The sequence below is a fragment of the Papaver somniferum genome, chromosome 9 (genome assembly GCF_003573695.1).
Source record: "Papaver somniferum cultivar HN1 chromosome 9, ASM357369v1, whole genome shotgun sequence".
NCBI lineage: Eukaryota > Viridiplantae > Streptophyta > Magnoliopsida > Ranunculales > Papaveraceae > Papaver > Papaver somniferum.
The window spans coordinates 14864126-14875367 of NC_039366.1; positions in this window are offsets into that span (position 1 = coordinate 14864126).

Consider the following 11242-nt stretch of genomic DNA (forward strand, 5'->3'; position numbering starts at 1 on the left):
AAATTCGTAACGGCTTTGGAGCCGTTACAAATTTCCCGTTACAAATGGTCGTTACAAAAAATTCGTAACAGACCCGAGCCGTTACTAATTTTTTAAAAATTCGTAACAAGTGCAAGCCGTTACAAATTTTTTTGAGTCGTTATGAATATTTTTACAGGCGTGCCTCTCACACGCGTGGCCACACTTGTGTCTTCACACCTTGAGTATGTGTGTGTGCCACTCACCCGCCTAGCATTATATTTTCACCCACGATTAGTTATACGAGAGGATATTTCCTCCCACGAGTGTGCCATTCACATGCGTGAATTCCATAGATAAGTTAGCAGTGGACAGAAATCGAGTTCACTTTCGTCTAACTTTTTTCTCTCTTCTGCTCTGCGTATACTCAGGCGATAAAACTAGGGTTTAGATACCTTTCAATCATCGATCGTATTAGCCGAGAAACAATACAGAAATCTCTTTAATCTTCTCAATACCTTTCAATCATCAATCTGTGTAAGTGTTAATCGTTATAAGTTTTTCGATTTTTAGGGTTTCATTTTTTTAATCGATCTGTTTTTTAGGGCTTCATTCCATTTTTATTTTTAGTTTTTCCATTTTTTTAATCCGTGAATCTAAAAGGATTTGTTTCATATGAGTTATGTTTTGTTAATCTTCTTCATATAAATCTAATTCGATTTTTTTTTTCTAATTTCCTGTTAGGGTTTGAAGAATTTTGAAGGCTTGAAGATTGAAGAATTTTGAAGGCATAAATCTTCTTCATATGAATTGATTTTAGGGCTTTATGTTCATTTCGAAAATTTCTATTTTTTTTCTACTTTGTAACCTAATTTCTAGTTTGTAAGCTAATTTAGTTCTAGTTTATAAGCTATTGGTGCTGATTGACATCATTAGCTTCACTTGTATGTTATAGTTTTTGATCCACTAGTCATGATGTTAGACATGGTGTAGTTGTTTTGCCTTAGAAGCATACTGTTCTTGGAAGGGTTGATGAGAGCTAGAGCATTCTCTTTCCTATGATTAAGTAAATTGTTAAGAACAAATCAATTGCTTCTTCCATAGGATAGTGAGTGGACTAGCAGTCACGAAATTCCAGTTTGTATGGGCTTAGATGACTTTTACTGCTTATTCTAATTTTGGTTGAGTTGTCGCAGCTAGGAAACGTGCTGATTATATTCGTTAAGTTGCTATGTTTTACTATTATATGAAGATTTTTTCAGTAAGTGTCATAATGAACTTCAAGTGTGAGATTATTGAGTTTCTTGGCTGGGATAAAATGCTAGACAGACTTAGACCACTAGACAAACTTAGACCTAGCTAGCTGTGTAACAACAGAGCGTGCATGGGTATGGAAGAGCGTAATTGATTAGTGTGTGTTGTTGTGACATATGCTTTAGGTTTATCATTGCAGAATAGATGGATGATTATAACTTCTCAATGCTGAATAATATTCTATATCTTCAAAAGATCTTGAAAGTTGATACATTTTAATAGTTTAGATAATGTTGTTCAATATCTTGGTCTTTGCAGAGCCAGGAGAGGATCATTTTTGCAAGAGACAAACAGAAAAGAAGAATCGGTTACGGAATCTGAAGCAAACGAAAGTTGGTGCTTTGCTAAGGTTTGACTGGATTACTTCATTGATAGAGATACATCTACTTTGTAGTTCAGCTATATACTTCAGTGATTTTGTAATAACCAGACCATGTAGTTCAGCTATTAGTAACCTAAATTCCAGTTTGTATGTTCCATAAATATGCTCATCATGACTTGAACTTTAGTTTCATGTTAAGGTAGTTTTTTAAGTTCAGATGAACTAAAGTTAGGAAGTTTTGTTTTGATATTGATTGATTCTCTGTGAGCATGATGATAACAGTCCTAGTGGTGGTTATTCGCAAAAGCTACTTGTACCTCATTCTATCTTCTTTGAGGGGATGTTTCTGTCGCTAACTTGCAGGGCTTCGGCAACCCTGTACAACTAGGACTAAGTTATTTTATTTGATTGATTATAATAGAAGTTGGTATTAGCATGATTATAATAGTGTGTATGTTAAGTTGTGTATAAATAAGTCTGGTTTTATGTACTCTGTGAGCATGATGATAACAGTCCTACTGGTGGTTATTCGTAAAAGCTACTTGTAGCTCATTCTCTCTTCTTTGAGGGGATGTTTCTGTCGCTAACTTGCAGGGCTTCGGCAACCCTGTAACACCAGGACTAAGTTATTTTATTTGATTGATTATAATATAAGTTGGTATTAGCATGATTATAATAGTGTGTATGTTAAGTTGTGTTTAAATAAGTCTAGTTTTATGTACTCTGTGAGCATGACGATAACAGTCCTAGTGGTGGTTATTCGCAAAAGCTACTTGTAGCTCATTCTTTCTTCTTTGAGGGGATGTTTTTTGTCGCTAACTTGCAGGGCTTCGTAACCCTGTACCACTAGGACTAAGTTATTTTATTTGATTGAGTATAATAGAAGTTGGTATTAGCATGATTATAATAGTCTGTATGTTAAGTTGTGTATAAATAAGTCTGGTTTTATGTACTCCGTGATCATGATGATAACAGTCCTAGTGGTGATTTACAAAAGCTACTTGTAGCTCATTCTCTCCTCTTTGAGAGGATGTTTCTGTCGCTAACCTCAAGGGCTTCGGCAACCCTACCACTAGGACTATGTGATTTTATTTGATTCTGTTAAATATCAATTTTGAAGGGTAATATGTCATCTGATGTAATCAAGAAATGGATGAAGTGTCCTCGTAAGTCTTTTGAATACAGACAAGGTGTGAAGTCATTCATAGAGTTTGCCAAGAATAATGGTGGTGGGAGTCATTTATTTCATGCCCTTGTCGTCATTGTATGAATGGTAAAGGCTTAGTTGCACTGATTGATATCTCATTGCATTTGCTCAAACATGGTATGTATGAGCTGTACACATGGGGAAAGTTCAGTACAAGAAGCACAATTAACACATAAGGATAATACTACAACTGAATGTGCAGCAGATAATGATGATGTTACAGCAGGTTTGAATGAGAATATTACCACAGATGTGTATGAGAATGTTAGGGAAGGGATGGATGAGAATATAGAAGCAGATGTTGATGAGAATGTTACAACAGGTGTTGATGACAATGTTACAGCAGGGTTGGATGAGAATGTTGGAACCAGCAGGTGTGGTCAGAAAAAGAGATCAGCGGCTGAGAAGGCAAGAGAACCATTATATCCTTCATGTACTAATGGAAATTCAGTATTGTACGCTGCGATAATGATGAAAAACATAAATACTCAGTATGGAATTTCAGACAATGGTGTTACCGCAATATTAGAATTGATGAAATATTTGCTTCCCGAAGGTAACAACATGCCATGTAAGTATCCAGATATCAAGAAGATTATTAAAGATTTGGGGATGGATTATGTGACTTATGATGCTTGTTTAAATGACTGTATACTTTAGTGGAAGGATAATAGTTCATTGGTGAAGTGTCATGTAAGTCAAGAACCTCGGTACGTAAGAGTTTTTAATGATGAGAGAAAACTTACGCAAGTTGCGCAAAAGACGTTAAGGCATTTTCCGATAATTGCAAGGCTGAAAAGACTTTATAGTATAACATGGATAGCAGAGGAAATGCTTTGGCATTCTAGAGCACAGAGAGATGTTAATGCCATGCGTCATCCGGTGGATTCTACAGCTTGGCGGTGTGCGGATAATTTCTGTCCTGAATTTTCTAAGGAAGCACAAAATATTACTCTTGGGATAGCAACTGACGGCTTCAATCCAAATGGTTGCTTTGGTCTGAATTACAGCTGTTGGCCGGTGATACTGTGTCCATACAACCTTCCTCCTTCAATGTGTATGAAGCGCGAATTCTCCATGTTATGTTTGTTGATATCAGGTCCGAGAGCACCAGGTAAATATATTGATGTTTACTTACATCCATTAATAGAGGAGTTGAAAGAGTTATGGAATGATGGTGTTATGGCATTCGACAGCTTCACGAACTCTGAATTTCTGTTGAAGGCAAGGTTGTTATGGGCCATTCATGATTTTCCGGCATTGGGTACTCTAGTTGGATGTATGACTCATGGGTATTATGTGTGTCCTACCTGTGGTGAAGAAACAGTTTCAGAGTGGCTTCCGTATAGTAAGAAGATATGTTATATGGGACACCGAAGATGGTTGTCATCCCAACACAAGTACAGATTTGACAAAACAAATTTTAGTGGAGGGGTAGAAGATGGTAAAGCTCCATGGCCACTAACATGATTGCAAGTTCAAGAGATGGTGAAAGATATGAAAAGTAAACAGGGTAAGGGTAAACCACCAGCAAAGAAACGTAAAAGAGGAGCAGAAGTGGATAGTTTGCAACAGGGTTCCGATGAAGATGTTTCTGACCACTCGTTATTTTCTAGAAGGTCCATACTTCAGGATTTTCCGAATTGTGGATCGAACGCAGTCCGTCATTGTACAGATGTTATGCATACAGAAAAGAACATAACTGAGCATATTGTTAACAATTTCATGGGTAATAGTAAGTCAAAAGATGGTGTAAATGCACGTAAATATATGGAAGCGATGGGTATTAAAAAGCGGTTATGGGTGAAAGAGGATAGTGAAACTGGTAAAACAACAATAGAAGATGGATCGTTTGCCTTAACAAAAGATGAAAAAGTATCTTTTTGTACAGTGCTGAAGAACTTAAGGGTGCCTTCTAGCTTCTGTTCCAATCTTCGCAACTGCGTGCGCATTAGTCCACCGGATCTGAAGAATTTCGAGTCACACGAGTACCATGTAATGATGCAATCTCTGTTTCCATTGCTAGTTCATACTGCGACTTCATTACCTAAAGATCTGCGAGTTTCTCTTCTCCGTATTAGTATATTTTTCAACATTTTGTGCGCAAAGGTTATCAATAGAGATGAACTTCTAAAAGCAAAAGCTAGTCTGGTGGAAGCAATGTTCGTAATGGAAAAGTATTTTCCTCCATATTTTTTTTATTAGTGTCCACCTGATGATTCATCTGGCCGATGAAGCTTTAATCTGCGGTCCGGTCAGATTTAGGTGGATGTACCCCTTTGAGAGGTAAATACAACCTCTTACTTTGTTGTTTAATTTTTAAGTTGAGAATTGTTATTATTGAACTATTAATCATGCATCCTTGCTGATATGTTAACTTTTCTTGTAGGTTAACGAAACGTTTTAAAGGATTGGTGCGCAATAAAAGGTACATTGAGGGGTGCATTGCAAGAGGGTACATGCTGCGAGAAGATAGATTACACCTTATGGAGGACGTGTCAAAGGATGGTGATGGTACTCATAAGCATACTCGGCAGGCTTTTTTGGATGATGACTATGATGGCGCCGATGAGATGTCTCTTAGTTCTGGAATGAGTATTACTTTGACTCGAGCACAATTTGAACAGTGCCGCAACTGGATCCTATCTAAGTATGTTGGAATAGATGACTTGCAAAGGTAACTTTTACTAATTTTTTTTTCTTCTATTCAAGTCTGAATTCTGTTTAGTCCTCCTCAGCAGAAATGAAAATATTCAAGTTAGAGTCTAGTAACATGATGGTGACTTCGTGCATTTTAGTACAATGTTTTTGTTAGTTAACATTGAGTTGTTTTCTGATTATTATGTTTGCATCATCTAATAGTCTTCGAATTGGTATTGGCTATAGGAAGTATGATTCTTATGTTAACGGTGACACGTCTAATGGTCAGACCTCAAAGAGTTTTCATCTATGGTTGCGCGATGAGGTAATGTGTTACCCTAAAGATTTTAGTAATGGTTCGAATACAACTTATTATGGTTTTGGTTGTGATACTGACTCCGCCATGCTGTATAACAGTTATTAAAAGCCAAAGTCAACACTTTGGAGACTCGTGCAAGGACCACTCTTCAAGGCACAATCATACAAGCAATACCAAGTAAATGGGTTTACTTTTATTAAACTAGGTTCTGGGGTGAAGAATGTATCACAGGACAACGGTGTGTCAACGAAAGATGTTACAAGACTTCAAGCGAAGTCGACCGAGGAAGCATAAATAACTTATTACAGCGTCATTAAAGATATAATCATCTTGAACTATTTAGAATTTGAAGAAACTGTTTTTTACTGTGATTGGGTTAGTGTTGGAGATAAGAATGCTTGCAAAGTTGATGCAGTTTCAAAGGTTTTAAAGGTCAACTTGTCGAAAATGAAAAGCATAAATACAGTGGTGGATGATCCGTTTATCCTTGCATCTGAAGCTACTCAAGTGTTCTACTCGAAGGATCTTACTGAAGAGGGATGTTCCGTGTGTTGCACTCACGACAGCGGTTAACGTCTTCAATAGATAAATTTGAAGTTCCTGCATCTTTTCAGTCAGTTCTTACTGACAATGAGAATTCGAAAAAGCTGATGATTATTGATTCTATAGTTTGAACTTACACAGTTCAAACTGTGTAATTTACCTTACCCAACAATTATATACAATGACTGCTATCTTTTCTTGAATTGTTTGGTTTTATTTGTTTGATCACTTATTTTTGAGGTGTTAGGTAGCTCTCTTTTGTTAATGTGGATGCTCTCTTTTAGCTCTGTTTGGTTTTCCCTATTTTGATGTTTGAATTTCACAGGGTATGGCAGCAGTAGAGGTCAATGAATATGGACAACCAGTTTCAAGGAACGCAACAACATTAGGTTACCGGAGAGGCGGGTTGGCTCGTACACATGTGCCTATTTCATATAAAAGCTGGGATGTTGTGCCTCCAAAGTATATGGATGATATTTGGAAAACCCTTAAGGTACAATACTTATTCGAGACATGATTTTTGTTCACTCTTCATTTAACTTATTTTATCATTGTTGCAAATCAGTAAGGCATTAATTTGTTCTGTCTTTCCATGAAGAATATGATGTACCTGAGACATCAAGGGAAAATATTCTGAACTCCGGTTCTGGTCCATGGAGGATATTCAAGTGTGAGTTACGCCATGACTACTATGACCCTGTCTCTGCTCATGAATAAAGGATTCTAAATGTTCCACCAAATGTGAAAGAAGAGGATTGGATAAAATTTTGCGACATGAAAGAGAAGAAAAGGCAATGCAAAGTAGAATTGATCATAAGACGAAAATAGAATAATATGGCTACACACATACTACTGGTCGCAAAACTCGTGCTTTTTTGAGAGCTGAACTGGTACGTATATTCACAACTACCTCAAACTTTGTTATATTCCCAACTTATCTGTAACTAAATTATATTCACAACTTACCTCAACATCCTTATGGACAACTATATAATTTTACATTTTATTTGTAAATTTAGGAGGCTGCAAATCCTGGTAAAGTGATCACTCCTGAGGATGTGTGGGTTAAAGCTCATACACAAGAAGGTGGTTCTATTTTACCTAGAGCGGTGCCGTTCGCTGTGAGTCAGTTTACTTTATAGTTATTTCAACTCTTTTAAAACTATGTACTAGGTAGTTAAGATATTAGAATTTACTTGGTTGTTATGCTCAACACTACAGGAGAAGCTCAAGAAGGCCCAAGATGAAATCAAAGAAAAACAGGATGCAGGTCTTCCGGTAGAAGAACCTTGTGCAATGACTAAAGCTTTTGGGGCAGATTCTAGAGGACGGGTTCGTTCTTATGGTCCTATATCTCGTACGCAAATCAATCTTTCTGCTCCAGCGTGTCACAAGGTAAATGAACTGAAAGCGAAGGAGGGTGGTCTTGGTGGGATGGTGGAAGAAATAGGTGGCAAGGTGTGTGTTCTGATTGATGGATTTGTGAAATTGTGTGGTGTAGTGGATGAAATTAAATCTGCAATGACAGTATCAATTGGCTCGAACGTGCCCAATACCTCAAGAGATGTAGCCTCGCATACTCCATGCGGTGCTGCTGCTTCACCTCAAACAGGTTCACATGCTGCAACAAATTCACCTGTTGGGAATATTGTATCACCAGCTGCGACAAGTTCACCTGCTGGGAATTCTGCATCACCAGCTTCCTCAAGAGTACGTGGTGGACCGCTTTGTTCGCTACTGAACTTCGAGAATGAATTAGTTGCAACTGGTGAGCTATGCACTGGTGCTTTCGCAAATCAGTGTCACGAAGATCTTGTACCTATACATCTTGCCAAGGTATGTATTGATGATATTCTCATGCCAGATGCAGTCACTGCAAAAGCTAACAAGTATGCAGCAACCTTCAGAGATGTCGAAATTGGAGGATATGTGCTTCATCCAAAGATGTTCCTATTAAACAAAGACGCACAGTCCCTCACTTTTTGAGCTAATCGATCTCAGCCTTTTTGAGCATCGCGTAATATCTGCCTTGACTTATAAGAATCTTTTTGTTATACTTGCGCAGTTCAAACTTTTGTATGTATGCTGACTGATGCGCATACTCCTAAGATCTTTTTTTTTTTGATTTTTTTGGTATTTCACACTTTTTTACGTATGCTAACTGATGTGCATACTCTTATGCAGCTGTGCATAGAAAGAGGTTTATCTGAAGCAACTTTTTTTGGTCCAATGTAAATTTTTCCTATATATGTGAACACAAACCGGCTTATGAATGGATATTTTTTTCAGTTCATCATTTATTTTGGATATATATGTAGGTGGTTTTTGTTATGTTATATGTAAATGCACAGGGACTTCACACAAGGTCGGTTGAAGCAATAGTATCCAGTCGGGGAAATATCAATCCCTGGTAAGTACTTCACTTGGTTATACTCAAACTATTAAGTTTAAATTTGTGGATTTTACACTCAGTTTATACTTGCGAGGTATTGCGCTGGTGGGAAGTGGAATGCAGTGGGAAGAAGTGGGAGAGAAGTTCACGGGTAAGAAGCTGCTTGATCAGTAACATCTATATGAAAAGATGCTTGAATTTATAAGACGTCCCTGGTTTTGTTTGTGTGTTTGTGTTTATATAAGTTGTTATGTCTGACAAAGATCAAAGTGGAAGTGCAGCGGAAGTATGGAATTGTGGAGTTTCTGCTGTGAGATGGATGGAGGATATGAAGGATAAGGAAATGGTGGTTCTGCTGAGAAGGGTCTAGAAGCAGGCATTGCCTAGCCTACAGTTTGCTTTCTAAATTGGTACAGCCTTTTCCGTTAAATGCAACCATTAAACGCATGTTTCTTGTTTTAAGATGCATCAATGAAATTACAGGGTTGCAGCTTATTGGACACTGAACACTGGTATACAGTTACGATATAATGAACTCCCCTGAAAGGTATGCAGCTAGCACTTGTTTGTTGGGAGAAACTAGTCTTCGATAGTATTAGTTCTGAATTTTATGTCCAAAATTTCCCTGTGACTGAGCTTGTGGATTCTTTTTTTGTATCCAGGGCCTGCAACCTTGAAAAGAGTGCTTTTAAAGAATCTATAACAAAGATGGATACTTGAGTGAAGAATCTGATAAAGACAGTACTTGGATTATGCAACTATTGAGGGATAAAGATGAAATTTCCAAGTGTAAGTGGCCTTCACTTTTTGCACTAGGCATTCATTGAAATCTTGCATCTCCTTCTTATATTTTCTAATTTTGAATTTTGTTGCTAGGAATATCGTGTTGCAATTGTCTATCTTTGACTTACTTGAGGCTACCTATAGAAGTTAGAGTATACATGTACTATTTACTTGTCATAATAATGCTGCCTGTTGTATTTTACAGGATTGCCTACATCGAGTTTTTTGATGCTCAAGCTTTCAACAAACCAAGCCTGCAAAGGATATAATGAACTAGCTGTTGTTATTTGAATGATGCTCTATTTCATCAGAAAGAGTGGAGAACAAAGGAGCTTCAAGATTTGTAAGTTCCATGTATTCAAGTTTGTATTTGTTCCCCTAGAAATTTGGAACCTTCCATGTATTCCTTGAGAAATTTGATACTTAACAAAAAAAAAAAAAGTTTGGTACTTAGAGAAGATTCAGTTCTTTTGTTGTATGAACCTGCGATGAATTGAATGAATGCGATTATGAATTGAATGAATGTTATTTTGCTTAGATTGAAGAAATTGTTGTTGCTATGAATGTTTTGAAAGTTGTATGCAGGGTATTGAATTTAGAATTCCGGCTTAATTCCGGCAGAAAAATTACTGTCGGTCAGTTTTGACCAGGTCAAGGTTGACTGGCAGTAATTTTTTTGCTGTTACAAAAAATTTCGTAACGGCTACGAACTTTTACAACCTGCAACGTAATAACGGCTCTAAGCTGTTACAACATGCCACGTAGTAACGGCTCGTAAGTGTTACGACAGTTGTGTTACCAATAAAATTCGTAACGGCCCGTAGCTGTTACCACGTGGAAAATTACTAACGGCTCACACCTGTTACGAGGGCCGTTACAACCCAAATTCGTAACGGCCGCAAAGCCGTTACGTAAATTTGTAATACCCTCTTTTGCAACAGGCAGGAGCCGTTACAACCCGTTTTAGTAACGGCTCAGTACTGTTACGGATCCTAGAATTTGGTGTAGTGTATTTACAAAAGTACTTGATAGACTTTTGTTGCCCAAATCAAATGAATCTAAACCACAAAGTGTGTTTACAGTTAGATAGAACGCTCACTTATAAACTCAAGCAATCAGGCGGATGTGGTATACCCGTCTAAGTGGCTATTTGACTTGGAGGGGATAGACAAGTAAGTTATTTTTCCTTGCGTATTCATAAGAAAGTTCCTGATTTGGAATTGTAGCTATTTATGGTGATGGTACGGACATGATGTGTACTCTTGATGTAATAAGAGACCTTAAAAGCTATTTAAAATCCGAATTTGGGTTGAAAAATCTAGGGAAAGCTCGATCGAATACTGAGCTTGTGGTATATTATTCCACCAGTTTGCATATGTCTAAAGTTTTCAGGCAATTTAACAAAGACATGCATCCTGATAGCAGCGTGGGTTTGGTAGTGGAAATAAACGGGAAAATGGATTTCACCGTAGTATTCACATGATCCAATGCAGTGGTGAACCCAGCTTATAATCAGGGAATGCACTTGCTACCCTTGTCCATTGGGCTTCCAAGCCCAAATTTTCAAGCCCAAATTTCCCCCAAGCTTAATATTGCTTTGTTGCTACCCCTAATAAGATCTTGCTTCACCTTAGTCTAGTTTCTAGCTTTGCATCCAAATCTAGGTTGCACAGACGCGGACACGTATGTACATATATTATTTATATATATAATCATGTATTTATACAGCAAAGTCAAGTATTTCGATCTTAAAAATTAAAAAAT